The sequence below is a fragment of the Aythya ferina genome (genome assembly GCF_964211825.1).
Source record: "Aythya ferina genome assembly, chromosome: 6".
Classification (NCBI taxonomy): Eukaryota; Metazoa; Chordata; class Aves; order Anseriformes; family Anatidae; genus Aythya; species Aythya ferina.
Genome location: NC_140303.1, coordinates 17,661,244 through 17,686,662, shown reverse-complemented (window position 1 = coordinate 17,686,662; position 25,419 = coordinate 17,661,244). Strand labels below are relative to the sequence as shown.

Genomic DNA, 25,419 nt, shown 5'->3' with positions numbered 1-25,419 from the left:
ATACAACACTACGGTCTTCACATCCAAGGAAGAAGTCCACAGTCAAGCCAGGAGCAAGTGGAAGAGTAACTGAAGTGCTATCAGGACTGAATTAAAGTATCCTGTAAAAAAATTTCTATGGACTGGACAATCTGCCTCCACTTCACACTGCATGTGATCATCTTTGTTTAACTTGTGCCCAACACAGTATTGGGTAAAACATTAAAGGGGCCTCATCTGAGTTATCGACACCCACCACCAGTTACACCAAAGTTTCAGTTTAGGGAGAGGACATGCTGGCTTTCTCATCCTTGAATTGTCTGACCATTTCTGGCTATAAGGAGCCATCACTCTCTAGAGCAACGTTTAGTTGTCTCACCCAGTCAGGGAACCGTAGCAACATGTGAACAACTGATGGGATGGGTGAGTCCAGGGTTTTCTCCTCCCTTGACCTTTTTAGTGAAGCATTTTTCAGACACTGCTTGAACCAAAAGTATCCCTTCAAGGGGCAGGGGGTGACAACTTGTCCCTTTTGTTTTGCATGTTGGCTGAATTTGTTACGGATTGCAACCACAGTATGCACAGTCACCCTGCCTTTACACTTCACACTGTCATCTCAGTTTACAGCTTTTTCCTTCAAAGTTCAAGCAGCCTTCAGACCAGGCAGAACATGTTTGAAATGTTTCATGGAACGATTCTGTGAGAATTCTGCATGCATTCACCCATAACCTTTATCTGAGTCTCCAAGGCTTTCAGTTAAATTTATTAATTTTGTCAGTGGAAGCTCTGAATGTTGTCAGAAACATTTATTTCAGCATGTGCCTCAAAAACTGTTCTATAAACAGGTTAGAGCCAGAGGTAGTACCTAGGCTTTCATAAATATAAAACTCTCTTCAGCTCTATTGCCTGTGACGTAAAACAAAACAAACACAGGAACAAAAAAAAACGAAAACAAAAACACAGCCAAGCCTACACTTGCTTTTATGCACCTTTTTTTATGGGAAAATTGGTATAATTACATTATGTTTAAAAAAAGAAATCAACACCTAACTACAGAAAAGCACCCCATTAAAAAAAAATAAAAATAAAAATCAATAGGTATCTTGCCAAGGTTCCAATACCTCCATTTCATCATGTCGCAGACCTAGCTACACTCAATAGCATGATTTTTTTCACCATAAATGAGAGGCAAAATTAGTCACTTGAATGTTACTACATTTTTTAATTTTGGTATTCATATGACATCTGTCACCAGAGCACCTACCATATCTCTCTATATTGAGCAATAGAATACTGGTCTTTTTTTCCTTCTCAAAGCTTACATGATTTAAGAATCTTCTAATATTGCTTGTTGTATATTGCTATACATGGGCATTACAGAATGTCACGTGCTCTTCTTCACACATAAGATAATCTGCTAAAAAAAAAAAGTGGATTCCAAGTAAAATACTTCTGAGTTTCTGAAAAGTAGGTGCTGATATCAAAATGCTTAAGGTAAAAGCTATTCAAGGATATTCATTAATATTCATGAAGTTTAAGACATTCTCGCTTCTTAAATACAAGACAATGTGAAGAAATAAAGCATTTTTTTTTTTTTTAGAATTCAATCAGCAAAACATTGATTCCTTATAATACAAAATTATGATAAATGAGATTTATGATATCCATAAATGCCATTGTGTTGAAAGTAAAGTAATAAAGAAGAGAGAAGGCCACTCCTTCAGCAGCTTCCCTAACAGCAAATTAACATGATCCGAAAATATATTCTCTATCCAGACAATGTAACTTGTTTTTAAAAATACCTTGAAACAAAACCTCAGTATGTGTGAGATATGACACAGCCCCCAGTTGACAATAGGAAAAATACTAAGAACTTCTGTGTCCCCAGGGCATCATGCACACTAATTCATTAATGAACGAGGATGCAGGTCCTTTGAGGGTTAATATGGTTATCACCAGAGCTAGTAACTTACATGTCTTTTAAAACTTGGAATGCACTGAATTCATACTTCAAATGTTATTCAGAAACCAAAGGACCAATCAGACCTTCCACTGAGATGTTAACTGATTTAAACAGCACAAATCATACATGTACACCCTCATCCAAGTCTGACAACTAAAAATGGATACAATCCTCAAAGATTTTATTTTTTATTTTTTATTTTTTTTTTCTTTCAGAAGCCACAAGGAGAGACAGCAAGAACTGTTACAGAGCTTACAACTATTCAACAGCATTCTTAAGCAAGAAGCACTCTGTATAAGCATCTTAACACAAGTTATGAGAAAGCATTAGCCCAGGCCTATGTTGCAAAGCAACATACGCATACAAAATTTATTTTGTATTTATTTTGTATTTATTTTTTCAGTGGTTGTTTCAAAAAAGCCAGAGGCATTTGATGCAACTTCACTGCAACGTACAAATAACCTATATAATGTGCAGTTTAAGATCTTTGTGCTCAAGTATGAACTATCTAAGAAACACGTCAGATGATGAAAATAATTCTGTCCCTGCAAATTAAAATGTGATTTACAGTATGCTTTAAGTTACTATTTCCATTATCATCTAGAAATAAATGTATTATTAAGACATGCTAACAGAATTCCATATTCTCTTTTTGTATAAAATCAGATACCATGAAATGAAGTATTTCTACTTTTCAAATACATGTAGGATTCCACTGACTAGGTCAATACCAAAAATTAATTGAAACTTGATGTTGCTGAAATGAATGGAATTTCTGCCATTTCATCAATCCAAAAAGTCGACCATTACTTACTTATCTAGTGTTGATGATTATATATAGCTTATTTACAATCAAAAAGAAAAGAAGTATAGCTATATATTGCATGTATTTCTTAAAAGGATTCTGAAATAAAAACATAAATCTGACTGACTTGGAATCACTAATTTCTATGATTTGTTAATATTCTTTCTCCAATGTTTTATGCAGACTAAATATTGTAAATACTATACATATGTTTGATATGAAGGCAATCATAGAAAAGCTGATATTTAAAATCTTTACTGTAATAATAATAATATATAGAGAGAAATACAATAATATTTCTTCTCCTAATCTCATCACTTCGTACACCAAAATCATGGAGAACAAATAGCGATGTCTATCAATAGTAGGGGGTGGGAGCATAGATGGATAACAGAAAACCGTAATTTCATTATTCTAGAGACACGTAGATCAAAACATTGATCAAGAAATTCTTACTCTCCTTGCAGTTGTACTGCATTTCTAGTAGTTTGAAATAACTAGAATCGCTGTAGGTTTTATATATAAGATAGCACAAAGATGGAATATGCAGAATAGTCCAATAATTAGAAATTGAACAGACAACCTTACATTTTCCTTAAATAACTTACAATTATCTGCTCCTAACTTTTGGGAGAGCTCCATCCCTTCCCAGGTTTACAGAATGTGACCCACACCAGCATTCTTCCTCCTTTTGCCTCCAGTCTTCCCTGGATTCTTGCAGCTGAGAATCCAGTGCACACTAGTGAAATACCCAGATTGAATTTTACAGCAATCATGCTACATTGCTCCACACACTTTTTGCAATATTTATATTCCCAAGTCAAACAAACTCTAGAAGTATTATACTAGTATTAATACATATCTGTTGGTACTGGCTCCTTCTCAAGCTTAAGCAATTAGGTAAAATGAGGACCATTCTTCACTAATACATGTATTCAGAAGAAACATTCTGGCTGCAGCAGAACCACAATTTCTTATTATGTATAGGCAGTATGGAAATATTTGTCATTAGTAATTTAAAGAGCTAATTTTCTTATAATTTTCTAAACTAAACAAGATGATTTGTTTGACCGAAAAGCAGAGCGGCTTGTTACATCTTAACACCATCTAGTTCAGTAAGTTGGATTTTAATCTAAACAAACAGTGACAACTATTAATAAATGCAATACTCCTGCCTGCATTGAGGTCAGCTAGTTTTGCAGTCCACTCCAGCTTCTTTTTCTTGGAAAGTCCTGGCTTGCTCAGACCTCTTCCTCTGGTACCCACAGCCTTAGCAACTCTGCCCTCTCCTCTGTTCCCACCTGGTTCTGGGAAATGCTGCTTTGGAGTGGTTTTCTCTTTTGAAGTTGTCCAAATATGACAGAAAAAAAAATAAATAAAACACAGCGAAAACAGCTGTTTCTTTTTCAGCTCTCTTGCCATTTATACAGAGATCTTTCTGAAATCCTAAGGATCTCTTTTGTTGTTTTACTCAAATCATCTGCCCCCCCCTTGCGTTTTCCACTCTCCCAATGCAAAGGTGCAATGAGAAAGCACTATTTGCTTTTATGCTGTCATCTCTAATAAAAAGAAAAAATATCACCACCAGCCTACTGAAGCCACAATCTTGTCCAGAGCATAGGTCTACTTACATCCCGTGTTTGTTTTTATTGTTTTTTGTTTTGTTTTGTCTTAAATGCGTGTTCTTGGGTCCTGGACATTGAAACAGTTAGTGTCCCAGGATGAAGCACAGTAACTATCTCAGGATCTCAACACAGTAACTAAACTGTGCCAACAGTTTATTACCATGCCAGTACAAGCCCAAGTGCTTTTTCCCCTTTAGGGAACTGCTGTATAGTGATGAGCAACCTCTTAAAATAAGTACCTTTATCTAGAAAATGGAAAACTTATTAGGGGGGAGTATAAAAGTACCTTTTGATTTAACACAGTGTTTCCTCACAAACTAAAGTGTCCCTACTAAGGAATAGCTGTAAAAAAAGGACTCAATTTACACCACCTTAAAAGTTCCATAATACTGGGGATAGAACCTGGTTGCACTTTGCTTTCTAGAGAGTGAATTTCCCCTACACTTCTCATATGATAAGATGTTTCTCAATATCTAGTCCTTTTATCCCAAATTCTGACACCACTGAGCTCATCATCTAATTTTTAGTGAAGTTCAACACAGCCTTTCCTTCAGGACGTCCTGAGTTGCTATCCACTAACAACAAACAAGTATATCAAAGAGAATGCTGATGGGTTACCATTTTGTTAATGCTCACATAAAGCCATCACACCTTATCTTTTACATTTGGAGCATTTATGTCTGCACTTGGCTTCTTTCTCCTTATTCCACTTCAATACCCCAACACAGCAGCTTGGCAACAGTGTACACAAAGTTAAAAGTGAGTCTAGACCCAGACACAACCTTACAGATGTGTCTAACCATTTAACCAATTAGACAATTATCAACTCTCTTAAAAGTCGTCATGGCTCAGATAATTCATGCTTCATTTGCTTTTCCCACTTTCTACACAGTCACCTCTAGAAAACTCGGTTACCCAACTTGTTTCTCATTTTCCTTTTCTAAGATCTTCTTTTGGCATTACTCCCTAAATGTCCATCAGATAAAAAGATTGTATCAACAGGCAATACAGGTTTTTGAAAGTGCTCTACTGAAACTGTCTGCCATGGAAACCAGGTTCACTGATGAATAAAGTTTAGCTTTCTGTCTAATAAAAAATTGTCAATGTTTCAGAAAATAGAAGTGCTATAGATCACCAGTGCCTTAGAGTATTCAGAAGCTGCAGAGGTTAGCTAAGATCACACAACCGTGAATCATTTTAGCAAAACAAAAGCATAAAACAGACCATGCAGTCCCAGTTCCCACTGCTAATCGGTGTCATGATGCTTACCTTAGTACCCAAGGCTACAGTCCACCTCCACCACAGCATTTAAACATACGCACAGTGTGAGACTCAGAAATAAATAATCCTTTCATTTCAACATGGTGCGTTTGTGATGTTAGGTGCTATGAGACAGTGGGCAACCAACAAGTCCAAACAAATCAGGGCTTCTGTAATTGTGTGCTTAACTTTAATTACCCTCGAGGACAGTGTTTGCAACATGACTCCAGAGGGAGGGCAGCCTACTATTGACATCACCACACAGTGGCACCTTTTCCATTTCTTGTAATTAAAGTTAGGGGTTACTGTTTTAGATGGCTAGCTCGCAGCTACAGAGCTGTATCTTTTAAATAAGTTCTTTTTATTTTATATTTTTTTTTATATTTTTATTTTTAAAAGGGATGGTGTCTGAATTTTTGAAAAAGTTAATAAAAGGGGACCTTGGAGTGCAGGCTTACAGAGACACTTCAGGGTCATGAGATTCAGAAGAACAGAGTCCTCAAATCCTCAAATGCGAATTAAGGAATACTGATTTATGTATTCTCAAAGTTGGGATTGATGAATAAGTAAAAAATTAAAAATCTATAAAATTATAATACATGGTATGTACCCTCTCTTACATGGGAAGGAATGAATAAATAGATTTAAAACTAATAGATCTGGTAGCACAGATCACCACATTAGTAGTGTTACTGAACATTCATTAATGACTGGCATTCAACTAGAAACATTTTTGCTTTTGGAAGCAGCAGTGCACCAGCTCTGGCAGGGATATATCATAAAGAGTTTCAATGCTGTTATGTTTTCAAAGACTGCATGACAAGAACTTGGGCAACCCTACCCTTACTTGCATTCACAGTCAAAAAAAAAAAAAAAAAAAAAAAAGTGTACTTAACAGAATGTTTTTGTAAAATTAAATTGAAATTGGACCAAAACAAACAAACAAACAAAAAACACTTTAATATATTCATTGACTTTCAACAGAACTTCAGATAGTGTAACTCTTGGAAAAAAAAGTCACCCCTAACTTCTCAAAGAATAGTTAGTATCACTTTAATATCACATTTCATAAATTAAATCTAATTAATCAAATAACATGGAAATAAACAGAAGGTAATAGTCGATGTGAAAACAGCATGAAAGGAGTTTTATGAAAACTTCCATGCAGCATGCATCTAATCTACTTTCCATGACCACACTTGAGCAGACTGGGCAGCCCCACTACCCCTCCATTCCCAACTCTTCCCTTGAGCTAGCACAGCGAGTCAGGCCACCTGGAAACAAACCAGCAACAAAACAACAGAAGATAAATTTCCTTTCAACCAGACCCATGAGCTGATTAAACTGAATCCACGATAGTGTAAAGGAGAGTTCTGAGATGGGGGTGTATGAAAAATGAGAAGTGTTGTGACCAGTGCTGTTTCTCACTCCTACTCAGACTCACCTGAACCGTCCCTCAGCTTCCTGGCAACATAGCAGACAAATTTAATGCCTGCCAAATTGTTTCTGGTTTTCTCTCTCGCAGGACAGCATCTGTCGAATGTGGCAATGTTAACTCAAAATCAGCTTGTGATACGCAGCAATCCTTTTCTGCATTCACAGAGCAGCGATCCCTGCTTGTGTACCCTATTGCTTTTTGCTCAGATCCTGTTCTCCTTCGTATGCTTTGGCACAAATTCATTTGTCTGCTTTTTCAAAGGGAAGATAACACATTAGTTCTTAAACTCAGTTTGGTCCTTCTCCTTTTTTACAAACACTGTGACCCATCTGGTCTCTTTTAATGCTCTGGGACTTCCTCTTCTCTTCACAAGTGGTAAGAGCTCCAGAATTCCACTAGCACAAATGTCCCTGTACAGCATTTGTCAGATCCAGCATTTTGAAGATCCCAGTTCAGCAAAACACTAACTCGTTCTTACATTGCAATCTCCCCCTTTCACTTAACTTCCCCTCTTCACTTATTAAGACGATCATCATGTTAAAACAATTGATCTTTCTAACACCAATAATGCAAAAATGGCACCACGCAATCCCAGCTTCTTGACTTCCTGACATCCATATAATAACAATCCAGCTTTTTCCCTGGTGTTTTGTAAGCAGTGTAAGTGAATTTACAGAAAAACTTCTTAAAGTTTGATGCTTATTCCAGTTTCATTTCTTGCTCTTTTTTTGTTTGTTGTTTCTGTTTTAATGTTGTCCTATATATTTATATTACTCTTTCTTTATTATCGTTTGTAATTTGAACTACTTTCCATTTCCTATCTATACATACAGTCTTTGTGCTTTAGTACACAAAGAGCTTATATTTTAGTCAAATTATCCTTGCTGCACTTCTTGATAATTTGCACTTAGATGTCTTTAAAGGAACTTTCAAACTCTCACAGTAAGTTTGATAAAAGAAGTAGTCAGATATGTGAGTCTAGAAGAAAAAAAACATTCAATCCTCTGTGCAAAAGTCCTTTCACTACTGGTCATTTCAGGTGCTACATTTTTTCTATTAACAAATAGACGGTAACTTTTTGGTGCATAACTTAACAGGAAAGAAAATTAGGTAAGATGCCTATCCTGTTCTTATGCCTATTAAGAATATAACTCCCTCTTATCTCTAAAACATATTTTCACTATCTTCAAATGTAATATTTTACTCTGTTTTTAAAAGCAGTAATCTTTATTTAACATTTAGTTTCCTCAGTGCTAATAAACTGGACAGATCTAAGCAGCATACAGGCTTTGACCTGCATCCTGGAATGGGTAGAAATATTTGCCTTGTCCATTCTCTTTTTAACCCCCTGACTATTTACCAAAGTAAAGATTAAGCCTATGATTTTGAGAAGTAAAAATGAAGCAATGCACAATCTTCCATGCATTTTTCTCTGTTCTGAACTTTACTTCTCCTGTATTAAGAAATAGACCATGTTTCCAATCACTGGTCTTTAAATTCTTGTTTGAACCTTTTCCTTAATTCTCTTGAGTGCCATGCACATTTGCTATTGCTTCATACTTAGTTCTTGGCAAGACTGAAGTAATAGAGGCTTTTCTGATTGAAAGGCAATACGCATTAGACACGGCAAAAAAAAACTATAACATATCTCTGCTCTTTTCCTTTTAATTACATATATTTGCTATTGAGAAATACTGAGGGAAGTAAAACTACTTGTGTACCTGGAAGTATAATGTGCATTGTACAAAACTCCAGCAAATGGTCCAAACCTGCATGCATTACCCTGGTGTGAATCCATCGTTCCTTTTAAGTCCCCAGACTCACTGGAATTAGCAGCTTCCTTTTAAGTCCCCAGACTCACTGGAATTAGCAGCAGTACAAGAGTGAAATTTGGCCAGTTAACTTGAGCAGAAGGAGCTCTGTGTAGACACACCAGCTGACAGGCCAGATGCTATAGCTAGCATTTTGCAGTGCAAAGGAGTAACAAGAGGAGGTATTAGGGCATTTGTTAACGCACTTATACATTAACAAAAAACGCTACATGCTATTCATTGGCTAATACTTCCTAAGCTGCTGCACAAAGACACCCAGTAAATGCGTGGGATACACGAACACCGAATGGAAAAAGGGAAACAACCACGATACCACAGAGATGACAGCATCTGCATCAGGAGGACCAGAGCAACAAGCCATGCAGAACGACCTGTAGCCTGAGGAGGTGATCACAGCTTATACCCCTCTATCTACCACCACATATTCTGTTCCACATGCTGCAGTTTCCTCATCACAAACACTCTCTTTCCATTGCTTTGCAAACATCCTGAATCACAACATCTCCTTGCACTAATTATTGCCACAGTAGCGTGCTAAATTGGGCAAGAGAAGTTTGCAAAGATAGAGATGAAAGACTGGTCCCTTAGTTAAGGCCCAGGTTTATACATTCCTGTGGATACAGCAATCATGTTTTCACAGTCGCCTACATTCCAGAATGGGTTTAAAATATGCCATATATTTCTGCAATAGAACAGCCTTTCAGAGTGAAACCATACTCCAGAATACGCTCACTGCTGTTAGGGAATCTAACCAATCTAAACAGAGTCACTAATTCAGGAGCCGGGGTTGATTAAGGTAATTAAGAACTAGGCTCTGAACTTGCATTTTCAGAAGTATTCCCTGGAGGTCAACCACCTACAGGAAGAGCCCATACTTTTAACATGGTCACCGCCAACAGATAACATGAGTAATCTCCCTCTACCTCCACTAAGTACACCCTTATAATTTGTCTCTTTTTCCAGAATTTTCAAAACCATTCTCTGGAAGGATTTGATATTAGAATCTGCTTGAAACTCGTCCATAACTATAGTATATGCCTTTAAGCACAGGAAGAAATCAGGCAACTGAACTTACCATTAATCTGCTTTTATGTACTCTAATCAGAAAGATCGGGATGGCCTAAGTTGCTTCAAAATGGAAAAAACGTCCTTAGGTATTTAATTATAGCCAGAGTGCAGAAGAGAACTGGAAAGAGAAGAATAAATCTTTTTTTTTATTTATTTATTTTTTTTTCCAGTAGTAGAATGTTTACAACAGAGAGAAGTAATCTACATCTACCCTTTAAGTTACACATATTAAGATTTTTGTTTATTTTGCCTTTTTTTTTTTGTTTTTGTTTTAATTGAAGGTCTATTTCACTAGTTTTGTTTTGCAAAGACAATTTCTATCTTACAGCTTACTGCCAACACAGAAATGCCTACCTCTACGACACTTTTTCCCTGGACAAGAATCTCAAACATCTTCTATTACACACTTCTGAAAATTACACAAAACAAAAATGAGTCATGCAAAGTGAAACTTAATCCTCAGATGTCTTTTCTATAACAGAAAAACAGAAATGTATGTAGCATATTTTAAAGCCTTCATGAAACACACATTTGAATACAGATCAGTGACCGATACCTCAATTAAAAAAAAGAAACAAAACCCCCTTGTTTTTAAACAACAATGCAGCCAGAATGGGGAAATAAATCAAATCAAATAAATAAAATAAAATAAATCTCACCATTTTTTTCCCCCAGATTTAACAGCATTGATTTCAACAATGAACATAGCCATCATTTTACAACAAAACTTAAGGAAAAATGTCTTCTGGCATATTTTAAATTAATTTCCAATATTAACTGCGAAATGTTCATCTTATGGGGTAGGATCTCATGGTATTTAAGTCTTGGCATCCATGATGAAGTAAAGGGAGAATGAACTCAAGCTGGAAATAACTTCTAAGCGCAGCCGGATTCCACTGTGGTCAGAAGAAAACTTCAACAAGATTTGAGATTGTAAACCACTATGCCTACATTAACAGGGGTATGGACCTGATGAGCTTTGTCCAATATTTCCATTTCTGTATGTGTATATTCAATCATAACAGTAGAGTAAATCTGTAAATCAATATAAAACCACGTGGTCTTCATATGCAGGGACAGGTACAGATCATAGATTGACAAATCAATCTATCAGGCAGCTGTATAGCAAAAATAAGACAGACAAAAAGCTACAGAAAAGAAAAATATCTGGACGTTCTATCTGAAACGTTTATTATTATTGTTTGTTTGTTTATCCTTCTAAAGATAACCTTGGTTACGTAGCAAGAAATATGAAAAGGTACACACAATAAAAACATCTGGTATGTTTCCAAATAATACTTGAGTTGCAAGAGTGAGGGACTAACCTGCCAGAGTAGCAATTAAGGTTAATGAGGGAAAAGCCCAGTTCTCTCTTCCACATAAAACTATCATGTTTGAAGCCTAATAACCTGACCACAGCATGAGGGACAAAGCTCAAAGAATCAATATACATTTTCCATGAAGCAAGGAATTATTGGTCCCTTACTGACAATGCTTACTGTGTTAAGCAGTGGGTGCCTTTCAAATTGGAAAGGATTTACAAATTGAAGAGACTGATATAAGAAGCAAGCTGTGGAAAGTCTAGCATATATAAAGAGTTACATATGTATGTGCTACAATACACAACAGACAGAGAGGCAAGAGGGCAGACTGGGTATTAGAAAGACTAGTAAAGAATTGTGGAAAGGTTTGAAAAATAGAGAGAACTGAAATAAAAAGACACACATACACATGGGTCTGAACATTGGGGAAAGTTTCTCAAAACCAAGATTACGCTCAGTGACATTTAATGTTCATGGTGGCACTCTCTGAGCTGAACCAGACTGTGGGAATAACCTCCCAAGAGAATTTTGGAGTCTCAGCAGCATGCACATCAGTATCAAGACAATAAAATAGTGTTATACATACAGCAGAAGCAAAGCTATATGGGCAACTAAAGAATTAAATGATCACCAATGGATACAGTCACTGCAGACATTAAAGACAAATTACAATAAAGATATTTACAGCCAGTGTCATATACTTTTCTTTTTTTTTGTAGTATAAACATGGCCTTTCTTGATTTCAAGGAAACTGTGTCTTTCAGAGATAGTTTTATCACAAATTCTAGGTAATAGGCAGATAAAACAAAATTTAACAGAAGAAAACAAAACCACAAACATATCCCACAATTTGCATCAGTGACGTCACAAGTGCAGTGGATTTTACCCTGTGCAGACCACAGCACAGAAGTGGGTCCTTTCTGCACAAACAGGATTGTCAAAATCTTAACATCATAATATGAAAGCGTATAGAAATATCTACTTTTTTGTTGTATAAAGAAATAAGAAACTTTCATGTAATGTTTAAAGTAATTCACTTATTTTGTATCTGAAATTTGCGTTTTTGTTTTCCTGTTGTACTTGCACGTTCTTGCATTTTAAATTGAGAGAACAGTATAAACAGTAACAGAATCACTCTTAGAGTTATATATCAATTCCTGCAGAAAATTAAAGCGAACAAAAAAAAATTCACATCTAGACTTCTGTCAAATATGATTGTTGACAACTGAATAGTTTATAGTGCCCAACACACTACTTGCAAATTCTGGGAAAAGAAGGTTGCTAAAATTCCCTCTCACTCTGAAGGTGGAATTTTCCACTTTATATAATACTATTTTTGTCAAAGCAATTTGTACAGAGTCCTGCTACCACCATACATGAAATGGAAAGTTCCATAGCTGTAATGAAACTGGGAACTTTTGTTCATGGAACACTTTTATTTTCATATTTTCATTAAGGACTAACATATCGTAGTCAAGAACAGGGTTTCTGATCTGTGCAATAAATATATAAAAATTACAGTTTTATTCACAAATATAATTTGCATCTGTTTTTAAATGTTATTTTTCTATAAGACATTTCTAGCAAAGTTCATGATAACACATCGTAAGCACTGCTGCTCATTGCCTTATACCCACTGTAACAATTTGTTTGCACGCAAGTTGCTGAGAGCTCAATCAGTGAAAAGGACAGACAGCTTGCATTTGGGGACGTTAGGGTTTGTGCAAGTTACAAAGAAAGATATTTATTAAAGAATTTATTTTCTTTATTTTATTTTTATTTATTTTCTAGGGTGACTAGCGACTTTCATCCATTATTACTAGATGCATCAACAATCACTGCAAAATAGGACTAGACAGAATCTAAAGAAGTCATCCAATCCATCTACATAAAATGAAACCTCTTGATAATCTGGAAAGAATTCTACTTTTAAATCTATGGCATCTGTCTAGCTCTATGCTATTTGAAAATCCCTTTACTATAAAAAGGACTTGAAACACAGGGAAAATAAGTAAAGGTAAGAAAAAAGCTGGCAGAAGAAAAAGTCTGCTACTGGCTTCATGGTATTTAGTGAGATTCCTGTGCATGTGTGTAGCTCAAAAAGTTAAAATCAGATCTTTGAGACAGATCTTAGTGAACTCTAAAGAGATATCCATTAAAAACTACAAAAATCTGTAAGATGTCTCACATTTAAAAGAATGGTCAGCAAGATTACTTGCTACTTACTTTGCATATATTACATAATGAGAAGCATCAAGATCTTGCTTAAAGACTGGAACTTCAATTTCGTGATAGAAAATTTGGAGGAAAATAATCAGAGATTATTTTTATTAATTATACAGATTAATTGATGGAGTTATAACAACTGTTTAGGCATTTCAATGTTAAAAGTATAAATACATTTTTGACTTGCAAAAATATTCCACTGGTGATAGATCACACAAAAATGAATTGTATGCAACCTTTAGTTTTCAAAAGTGTTTATAGAGATGGATTTAGAAAAATAGTAACTTTGTTTTATAGGTTAAGCAACTTTGTTAGATTTAACAGAGAACATATCAGAAGGGAAATACTCCCTGGAAGATTCAAACAAAGAGGGGATAGGATGGCAACAGGATAAAAAATGTCACCGTAAGACAAGGTACAGAACTAAGCCTGAAGTGATAATGATTTAAAGCAGGCACTGCTTGGCTTGGAGCCAGTCTGGAGTCAGCTGGTGGCCTTCAGTTCCTCCTGGTGTACACAAGACAGACATGCAGGCATATTTGGCACTATTACATATGTAGTTGTCTTTCTCAGGAAACAAAATGGGTATAGAGAAGCCTCTATTACTCAAGTAAAATGGAGCCTGTCAATCTCAAGTGTTGCTGCTCTCTTGTCTCTCATAAAAATAAAGTTAATTTTTCTAATCGACTACAGTCCTGCAATTCCATCAACTCATACCAATTAATCTCATCAAAAACACCACATTTGCCTACATTTATTTCAGTTTCATTTAGATTCCCTCCATTCTGTCTTGTTTCTTTTACATATTACATATATTAGCATATACTGCATATATGCTTCTTTTACATATTACATATATTAGCATATATTACATATATGCTTCAGGTTTATCTACAGACCTTCAAAACCAGAGGTCTGCTCAGAAAGCTTTTGGAATTGAGACAAATGAAAACAAATAAGGAAACTGAGCTTCTTGAGTGGGAGATGAGGCACTACCAGCCCTGAAAGCTTTGAAGTTTTGTTTTATGAATATCCCCTCTATTACCCCCACCACACCCTCCAAAAAAATAAAAACAAAACAAAACAAACAAACAAAAAAAAAGGCAAGAAATTTTTTTTCCACGCATAAGGCAAGGAGACAGTGAGAGCTGGACATGTTTCTTAATGCAAACAAGTATTTGAATAAAAGAAAACTAAAAAAAAAAAAAATCTGTTGCCTTTATTAAGGAGGGATAGAAACAGGTGTAACTGAAGCCATGAGTAACCAAGGACCACATGAATATCTGTCCAGTTCTCTGAAGTCTAGAACAGACATCAGATGGTGTCTTGTACTTTTGTTACTGAACGAAGTTGTTCTGTTTATCTGTGTCAAATGAGGGCTTGTGTGATGCTGTCAAGTCTGAAAAACACCTGGTTGCAATCTCCACCTTCCATCTTTCCTATAGAGTAGAAAAGCCTTCTTTGATAACAGACAGCTCAAATCAGGAGCCTTGGATTAAAGAAATGAAGTGACACCTTTACAAAATACAGAGCACTAACAACACATTTATTGGAGAAAGTAGCATTTAAATTCAGCTAATTTAATACTCCAGAAGATATTTTGGTACATGCTGTATTGATAGGATACATATATATTAAGAGGCAGAATTTCCACAGTACATCTCATTGCCAATAGTTTAAAGAGAATTGTCAAATATTGGACAAAAATTACTTAAAAGAATACAGTTTTATTTTCATTGACTCATCCATCATTACTTTTGTTTATGAACAGATTTCCTCATTCAGTACCTCTCAACTACATAAAAACTACTTTAATTCCAATTCTCCCAGCTCTAACATCAAGCATCTTTCTTAAAATCATTCGTCTCTCACAGCTGGTTTCCAGCACTAGTCTCAGTCTGATTTACTTAAGGCTTTTTCTCCAAGAATGATTTTCAATTCTACATGTCAGTAAAATATCCAAGCCCCTGGAACCATGGGATTGAGATCAAAAGTGGCAATAGCCCCCTTTTATTTTATTTATCTGTAAGAAAAGCATTGCTTTTTCTTTTTTACATGCTTCCTTTTTAGATCAACACTGAAAGTAGATGAGAACATTTACCTTTAACTTTTACCCTATTTAGGAGCTTTGTTCTCTATTCCATTGACAAACCAAGCAGAAACCTTGAGTTCTCCTCTTGAGGTGGCATATATTGTATATACTATGAGCGTGCAACTCATGCCATTACAGAAGGCAAACCACAGCTTTCTGTTGAATTTTGAAACAGTACCTCATGCATAATTTATAAAATCTGCTGATTGCATCAACCTTACTTTGTGATATGCTTTCTGCTTTAAAATGTCACATGCAATACTTCTGTCATAGGTGCAATATCTATTACTGACTGTATGTGACCCTGCACTGGCATCCATTTTGTTGTTATCAACAATCACTTGAGCATTACAGATTTTTATTTATTTATTTATTTATTTATTTGGCTGATAACATCACCTGCTTCTTTGTTGTTACTCTTTAAGTTGCCATGGAAACAAAAGAACAGCTGAATAGCAATTTTAATGCTTGAGAAATGCTTATTCTTTAGTAATAGGATGCTACTTGCCAGTATGAACTCTCAGGGTTTAATGGAAGCTATTATAAATAGTAACTTTTGAATCAAAGCCTTACTCAAAAAAAAAAAAAAAAAATCCAAAAAAAGAGACTTGTGTTTCTTCCTACCTGCCTTAGTTCTACTAATAATGAACTGATGCAGAGATCTCCCTGCTGTGACACAATGCAGCAACACAGGAGAATCCTGCCCCATATTCTGAAGTAGACAACAGTTGCTGCACAGAGAAACAGTGCTTACCTTTTCTCTCCAAGTGTCTCTATGTTGCAAGTAATCTCAAAATGGAAAAGAATAAGAAAATTCCATATTTCATCTTCCTCACCAACTCAGGTAAATTGCTGCTACATCCACAGAAACACAACACAAGCTATGAAAATATCAAGGATAGTCTCTTTGAATTAATTCTCTTAGCCACACAGTTCTCCTCTTTCTCTAGCGCAATCCTTCCTACACAGTAGGAAGCTCAGACTAACAGCTGAGTCCTGCTGCTGTCTGCCCATAATCCACGAACTCACATAACTGTACAACTTGCCACTGATGGGAACTGAGCGCACTCAGCCCGTGGATACTTGGCACATTTCAGATTCCTGTCCTAGATGCCCAATTCCTCTCATCTCCCCACAGTTGCTGAGCAGACAGAACACAAGGGTGTACAAAGGTGATACATGAGTATCACCTGAAGCCTCTTCTACCTTAAATCCTGTTGTTAATCAGTCAGAGAATTTCTAGAGGTGATTATAAGCAGCAGAATATGACTGATTTGGTACAGAGACAACATGCAATACAGCAGAGTCTTGCTCTGCAAAGCCAACCAGTAGGCAACGTGCAGCTGTCAGAGACAGCCGAATGAATATTTTCCTACACAAGAGCTTTCCCCTCACCCTGCTGACAGCTAGCACTTGGCACTGCTGCCCCTCTCCCAAGACCTCAATGACAACAAGAATGCAAACCCTGCCCCCAGGGACTGCAGGGTGATCCTCTCCCAGCAGCAGAAGCAGCTTTGGCTCCTCAAGCTTTGGCCCCGTGAAGACTGAGGACTGACTTTCCCTTTCCCATGATGTACAGGATAATAGTCAGGAAGAAATATTCTAGCAGGGGAGCAAGTGCTAGAGGAGACGATGAGGAAGACTGGGATGAAAAATATTTATCTTTCTTCACCAGACATCCCGGCAGAAAGATGGCTGCACACCCTTTCCCAGTCACTGAATCATCTCTGCCTTTGTTGCCCACAGCCCTGACTCCACACTGTTGCTCCTCTAGCTTTTCTCTAGCTTTTACAGAAACCTTCCTGTAAAAACCCACAGCTTTCAACAATGCCATCTCTATGTCAAGATGCATTCTGTTGACACCTGGAAGATCACTTCACACTGAGGATTATGATCTTTTACTTGGGTTGGACAAAAACTGCTTTAGCTAAGAAGCCTTGAATTGACTTTGGAGCTCAGGGAAGCAAAAGCATTAAATGTTAATACACGAAAGAACATGCAGGCTCTGAGAGCAGGGGGTTGTTTCTCTAGCTTGGAAATTTCCAGCTGAGTGAGAACCTTCTATTGATAAACTGAATTAAACACAGGTTGATTAGTTTTACAAATTCTGTGATCCATAGCAAAGGTGTTTAAAGTGGAAATAAAATTCTGAAGTAGCACTTTTTTGGTTCTTTTGAGCCAATACTTTTTTATTACTTTAGAGGGAAGAGGGGAGACAATGAGGAAATAAATTCTCACAGTTGTTTAACATCTCAGACACTTGCCTGTAATGCTAAGACCTAAGGGACATGATGCAAATGATTAAAACAACAAAGAGGAATGAAAACATTAAGAGCAACTTCATCAAAAAGAGTGAAACCACACTTCACATACACTCCTGGCCCACTCCTCAGAGTTTCATTATTCCAGCCTCAGTTTTGCTTAAGCAGATCCTTGTTCTAAACATAGCCTACACAGTACATCTTTACAGACATCCAGTGAGAAAGGAACTCTGTTCTTACAATAGGCAGTTCAGAGGCATCAACAGCCCAAGGACAGAGTGCAGATCCACTCTGGGAGAGCTCCCAGGGGAGCAGGACCTGGTCATCAATCACCCCACCAACACTGCAGCAGCTGCTGATTCCCAAGGGGCCTGAGCGATCCCACTGGTCTTGGGCTGCAGGCAGAAAAATAGAGCCCAGCACATCACGTCTGACAGGACCAATCCCACACCTCTCAAAGTCAGAGATGGAGGCAGAAGATAAATCTGCTAACAAAATAATGTGGTTTCTGATCTGATGGAAGGGAAGGAAGTTCACTCACCATGAAACAAGGTAAAATTCAAAGAGAAGAGGAAAGACTGGCAGCGTCGGCTTAATCCTATTAGCATTTTTATCAAATATGTTTGGAATTGTTCCCATTTTGGAAGAAGATATTCTCTGAAACACAATTTAAAGAAATGTGTGACAGTGCACAAAATAGAAGGGCTTCAATTTAAAAGGTTATATGGAAAGACCATGCTATATGAGGAAGACTTTCAGAAAAGTTTGTTCAGTGAAAAAAATCCAGATGGAATTCAAAAAGAAATAAAAGAGGAAACTGATAACTTTAGGGTTACACTGTATTTGAGGACTGACATATATTCAGAAATTATGAGGAATATGAGAGAATGAGCATTTAAAGTATAATAGCTATTCACATAATCTGTGAGACATGCTGGTCTAGCATCTATGTGAAGTCTAGCTTAATTCACTTTGTTTAAGGAAACTGGGGACATGGGGGGACATAACTTACTCAAAGCGAGAGGTGTTCTTTGACCTCAGGCATGACAACTATGTATGAAAAAAGAAAATCAATGCCCTGAGATAAATTATAGACAGTTGTCTTGTAGTGGTAAAGGTTTGCCTAACATTTCAGCTCCTATATTTGTATTTTAAGTATCTTAAAGAAGGACAATGACTGGGCTAGCTAGGGGTGTGGGAGAAGGGTACTCAGACTACTCAAGTGCAGAGGAAGAAAAACATTTAAAACAAAACAAGTGGAGGTCAAATGCATGTAGTATTAGAAAGGATCCAATCAAATTTGAGAATGAAGAACAGTGAAGAAATTGGCAAACTAACAAAGATCATTGGGAAACTTCTAGCAATAAAGACAAAAACGAATTAACAGTTTTCTTGCCATATTAGTTTAGTACTTTCTATCTAGGCCTTAGTCAATGAAATGAGTGATTCCTTGGTGTGCAGGTATAGACTTGGGAAGCCATTCTGTCTAGAGGTTTGGCAGAGAGGAGCCACACTGCTACTCACAGCAAGGGGCTCTGGGAAGAAGCTGGTAAGGTGATTAGAGCATCCATGCAATGGCCTTGTAGCACCTCACATGAAGAAACTGCTGCCTTTCCAGTAAATCCACCTTCGTTTCTCATGGTGCAATCATTCCAGATGCAGTTTAATGGGAGTTTGCATATTTCTTCAGAGGTCAGCATCAGGTACTGGGTTATTTATGTTTCTGGTTCATTAGGGTATGACAGCATCAAGAGGATTTTCAAAATTCTTATGAAAGGTTTTAAAATTCCACCTGGAATTGTATTCATAATTGGCAGTATTATATAATTTTTAAGTACAGAATGACTCAGAATTGGATATCAAATACTGACTTTATAGCAACTTTGTTATGCTTCTTAAAATTTCTTACACTTTCCTTGCTCTAAGGGTCTAAGATTTCAATCCCTGATGTTTGGATTTACAAGTAATAATTCCTCTCTTTCATGTAGAAGTCTTTCCTTTGTTTAATTTTAAAAAGCAAAGACAGTGCTGAAATCCTCATTTTTGTTAGACTTGCATAACTACCTCTCAAAGCACTTCTCAAATAGCTGTAACAGAAGGATTTCCCAAATCTTACAGTTAGTCCTCTAAGAGCAAAATAAATCCCTGTGCTTTATAGACTCAGCATGTTAAATGTATATGGATGAACATTTTCTATGTAGACCAAGAATTAGAAAGCTTTTTTTTTTTTTTTTTTTTTGTTGTTGTTGTTGTTCTGTGGTTAGTTTTCCTGTAAACAGCCCACTCTCTTCCTCTCTTCTTCCACAAATGCTACTCATTCTTTTAAACTCTAAGATCTATTCAGATCTTGTAACCTATCTTTGAAATAAAGACTATTACTATACTGTAGTGATACTGGGGAAGCTAGTAATAGCTACTTTTATTTACTTTTATTTTATTACTTAATACTTTTATTTAAATCTTCTTATTCCTATCCAGGAATCCAGATGAATTTTGTTTTGTTTGCTTGTTTCTTTCACTATTATTAAGTCTTAATAGAATTCCATCCCTTTCATTATCTCATACCATTTCTCAATGGCCAAACTTGAACAGGGACTCAAAAAGTAAAATGATACTGTTATTAATATCCCAACAGCAGACAGCTAAAAAAGTAAGTTGACACCATTTACAGCTGTTGGAAGTAAGTATTTGGCTTAAAGAACTTCTATGTAATCTAAAAAAATATTTCAAACACCATATATACAGAGTATGCCACTAAAAGTAACTGCAAGATTACTGCATACAAAAGAAACATCAATAATCAAGTGGCAGAACACCAAACATCACCTTTATGAACCCGGCACCCAGGATAGGAACCACAGACTAACATGATCACAGGGAAAGTGATATTCAAAAAGTATTTACAAGCTCTCTAAATAAAGACAATTTTGAAATAAAATATTTTAATGAGAGAACACCATTTCTAATGCTGTTACTATGATTAGTTTAGAAGGAAATAGTATATGTATCCCTCACTGTAGCACAAATGTTTGAGGAGTAAATATTGTAAGCAAAGAATAGTCCTTAACTTGATGCACTGGGACATAACCATGAGTGATAAGATTGAAGAAGGAAATGAATGGTATTCCTAAGGATGAATACTGGGAAAACCAGCAGGGCAACTTGACCAATAAAGCAAAAGGAGAGCATCCCATGAGAAAGGTGGGAAAGCCAAATGGCATAGTACCTCTGCAAGAAGCTCAGAAAATAATGAAGATGGTGAGTGTAGCCGATTTTCAGATATTTTAATATCAATTTCACTAATGTTTCAATTTTATTTTTAGTATTCAACTATCAGATGAGTTTTCAATGTGATAATTACTGTAATTTTGAAATTTTAAGAGCACAGAGCCATGGAGTAATCTTGTAGTCTCTAAAATTGCTGATTTTGAAGTATATATTTTACTATCGAGTGCATTCAGTGAAAAGCTGATTGATTTTGTTCTACAGCTGGAGTTGAACTTCATCAGAAACCACACATCACTCCTGGTGGATGACTGCACTCAAGATGCAGAACCAAATGGAAAATGACCTCCCTTCTAAGATTTTACTTCTCTCTCATTTAAATCAGATAAATACCAGATCTTAAAGATTTCTGAGCCTATTTCTGTTCTCACATATGCTCACATCAATGAGATTAATTTCATTAACCTCACAGGGTGCCCAACAATAAAAAAAAAAAAAACTAATTAATTTAAACAAAACAAAATAAAGCAAAATAAAACAAAAAAATACACAAGAGAAAGAGACAGAACGAGCCAGTCAGAAGACAGTTTCAAGTGAAGCCTGTGTCCCACACCACACTGATCTGCAGTACATAAGGCACCTGATACACCACGGACATGCTAATCAGCACATCAGAGCTGCAATACATAACTTCAGGAACCAACTCCTCATTCCACTGTAATAAGTGGCAAAAATGCCAGCAAAACCATAATTAGAAGCTAACAATTCAATGCTTAGGAATAACATTTACAGGAAAATTGAATACACAGTGCTTCTACTTCATAGCCTGTCACAGCACAAATTATAAGGACACTGGTAAAAAGGGACACTTCACCACTTACTCTGTCTCCAAATATTCCCTGTATCTTTTATTGTTTGAACAGCTACCCTGTCAGTGCCATCAAAATCCCACAGGCACAGAAATTACTTTTTCAGTAAAACTGTAAGATTGAATCTCTATCCTTATTCCTCAATCTTTTCAAAACCTTTAAACAATTTGAATTAGTCTCCTTTTATGTCTACAGTGCCCTTAGTTTCCTATAGCTCTAAACACACCTGGAGTCAAGTCTCTCTTCCCACCTTCAGTGATATCCTTACTCTGCTCTTGACTGTATTTTGTTTTCAGTTCAGCAGCCTCACTGCTTCTGTAATTCTATCTACCATAATACTGTTGATACTTGTTCTGATATCTCTTCTGTTCTTCAGTTTTTGACAGCACAGTTAAAAAGCAAAACCAACAAAAATAAACAAATAAATAAATAAAAAACAGGAGTTGCAAAGGGATGATTCTTACAAAACACACACTTCACCCATACAGAGTTTCTTATCAGCTCCAGCCATTGATTCACTCTCATCGGCATCTTGAAAGCTAAGTTTTAAAAGGCATATTCCAAACACTGTAACTAACAAATCCCCTATTTATAAAGCAGCATTTTACTAAGTTTCCCTTAATTCTAGAACTTTGGGCTACCTGAAAGAAAATAGTCTGGCATTTGGATTAAACTAAATGAAGTTTCTTTGCTTTGCCAGAACATGGGATGGGAGACAACAGGGATTTATGGAGAGCTTTAGCTCTGGATGTTTTCTTTCAGGACAAATTAATGAATTCCTATGAGTTTTTAATTATTATTATTATTTCTTTAGGACTTACAGCTTTTTTTTTATTTATTTTTTAATAAGTGAATAAATCTAAGTTCCTAAATTAATATTTTATAGTTAAATTAATATTCATACATCAAAGCAGACAAAACTGGATTTCTAGTCAGGGCCAATTTTTCTATGATTTACTCATACACACAGTTCTTTGGCTCTCTGTCAGGAGATAAACTCACCAATATCACAGGGCTGCTTTCTTGTCCTATTGTGCTACTATCTGTCATGCAAGAAAGCTGACAGTAACTTTTCAAAGAACTTTTCAGAACTATTTTTAGATCTATTACTGACATCTCTACCTAAGTTTCAGCTGTGCCACCATGACATGCTGACAGTCATTAATATACTGTAACTCAAGTCACTAAAGAGCAGCTGTTGATGTCAACAAACTGATTAATTTTTAATCACAGGACAAAGCACGTGAATCAACCAAAGAAAAGGCCTGGAAGTTATCATCAAACAACCTCTGATCTATATAATTCTCCTAAATTCAAGCAAAACAGAAATAAAAATATTTAATATTTATTCTTAAATAGCACAGAACTTCCAAAATAGATGGGAAAAAATGCTTTAAGATTTCTGGGAAAAGCATAATTCTTTTGATATTTTAGCTATTTTTCTGGGATTAAGAATTAGATGTCTATTCATAATTCTAATTTTGGATTAAGCGTCTAAGATTTATGCTACAAAAAATCAAGAAACATAGAACTGCATATGTTTTCCTATCTTTCTTTTAAGGTAATTTTGGATGTTGTTTTTTATATCACATTTTCCAGGGCTAACTCATTAGCCTCTTGCCATAATTATATCATTTAGTCTAAGTCTGGTTTCATGAAGCACCTCATTTTGGAAAGACCCACCAAACAGACTGCTAAACAAGAAACCTGAACCACATAAGATTGAAAGGGCAGCCCTTGTGCATCCCCAGTGGTGGTGAAAAGAAAGAGCCTTTCAATTCAAGTCCAACAAGCAAAAATGAGGGTCCTGGTCTATCATTACAAGTATGTTTGATAAATGATTCTGAAAATATATTCTTAATCTCTGAACTACAGCTAATATTTCATCTTCAGCAGTACAACTTTGTATCAGGGAACTACTTTTTCCACAGAAATCATTATCAGCCTGTATCCAAATGCAAGTTATGAAATTGAATGTTTACTATTAAATTCCAGAAGAGAAATTTGAAAGTGTTTGTTATACCCAGCAGCTTGGTCAAATACTTCTTACTGTTTAGTCTTTGATAAATTTTTTTGTTTTCAGAAATACAGTCACCAGAGTTGACTGGTATTTAATGTCCTTATGAAAGTTCCAAGATATTTTTCCTTCAAGACTGTATATAACAAGTATAGCAGCTAAATTATTAATGATCCCCACTGCGGTTTAATCTTCCATTTAGAATTTAATTAAGTCTGAGGAAAAAAAGTGCAAAAAACCTATTGGCTGATTTGTGCCAATTAAATGCCTAAGCCTTTCACACCTCTTTGCATATGCTGGTCTTTACTTTCGGTCCACTCTCTAAAACAACACTAACAACACTAAGCAGCCAATTTCACCACCTTTTTTTTTTTTTTTTTTTTTTTTTTTTTTTTTTTGCCCTGAAGTCAGCTGCTAATGCAAAGGCATTTCACAAACACACGGGCAGCCACAATGTTATGTTGTGCTATTACCACAACAGAGAGACAGAGGTAACATGAGAGTATTCCTCTTCATCTAGCATGGTGTCTCACCATGGCAGACACTGACAAAACTTGTATTACTAAAACTTCAGGTAGTCTATATATGAAGCCATCTTTTCATTTACTAAATTACCATGATATTTCCTAAATGCAGATGACAGAGATAGATGAAAATGATGCTGACCACTCCAGAACCTCCAGCCTTCTATGATAATACTCGTGAAACGTTTGGAAATGACCACACCCTTACTATGGTATGGTTTAAAAAAACTTCTAATACCTGTTTAATATTACTATGAAATCTCACATAAGAAGCCAATCTGACACCATCCAAGTTATTAAGCAATATGGTGTTTTAGTGTAATATCGTAAAGTGTATGACTGAATGCTTTCATGAGCAAGAACAAGAAACGCTGGTAAAAGGAGCAAAATATAGTAGGATGAACTTGAGCATTCTTTTGTGTTGAGCAAATGCCTTGACGTTTAACACTACATGTATCGTTGAAGAATTACGAAGAGTAAGAGTTCAAAAAGAAATTTTCTTTACTCCATTATGAAAACTCTCTTTCTTCAGGTTCCCAATAAAATTTGGAAGGAACCATCTAATTCATTAGCCATAACCTTCAGTTTAGTACAAAGCACAGCTTCTCTGAGGACATGTATTTTAGTCTAAATACTTGTAAAAGTAGAGGGAAAAAATGCTTAGAATCTAATTTAGCTAAACATGAAAACCTCAATGTGCATTCTCTTTCTCTTTTTTTCTAGTACCACACAAGCACAACCATATAAGCAATATGCTAAGCAAGAAAGCAATACCAGATAGAGACATGAAGATCTGAGTTGGCCAAACACTGTTTTTTTTTTTTGTTTGTTTTTTTTTTGAAAATAACGTTAAAAAGTACCTTGTAAACGCTGCTGAGATGCCTCATCTCTTGTGGATAATTGCATTTATCAA

At 36.0% G+C, this 25,419-nt stretch overlaps 1 protein-coding gene across 13 annotated transcripts in view; it reads right to left on the bottom strand.

Moving 5' to 3' along the window:
* The window catches only part of ZNF385B (zinc finger protein 385B), a 176,315-nt gene that overhangs the window by 61,378 nt on the left and 89,518 nt on the right, over nt 1-25,419 (bottom strand). Inside the window, exon 2 of one of the 13 annotated variants that reach the window (XM_084522983.1) lies at nt 9,978-10,088. The exons of the other annotated variants lie outside the window; for them this stretch is intronic. The gene's annotated coding sequence lies outside the window, so the exon portion shown is untranslated. The remainder of the gene's footprint in view (nt 1-9,977; nt 10,089-25,419) is intronic. 13 annotated transcript variants of the gene reach the window in all.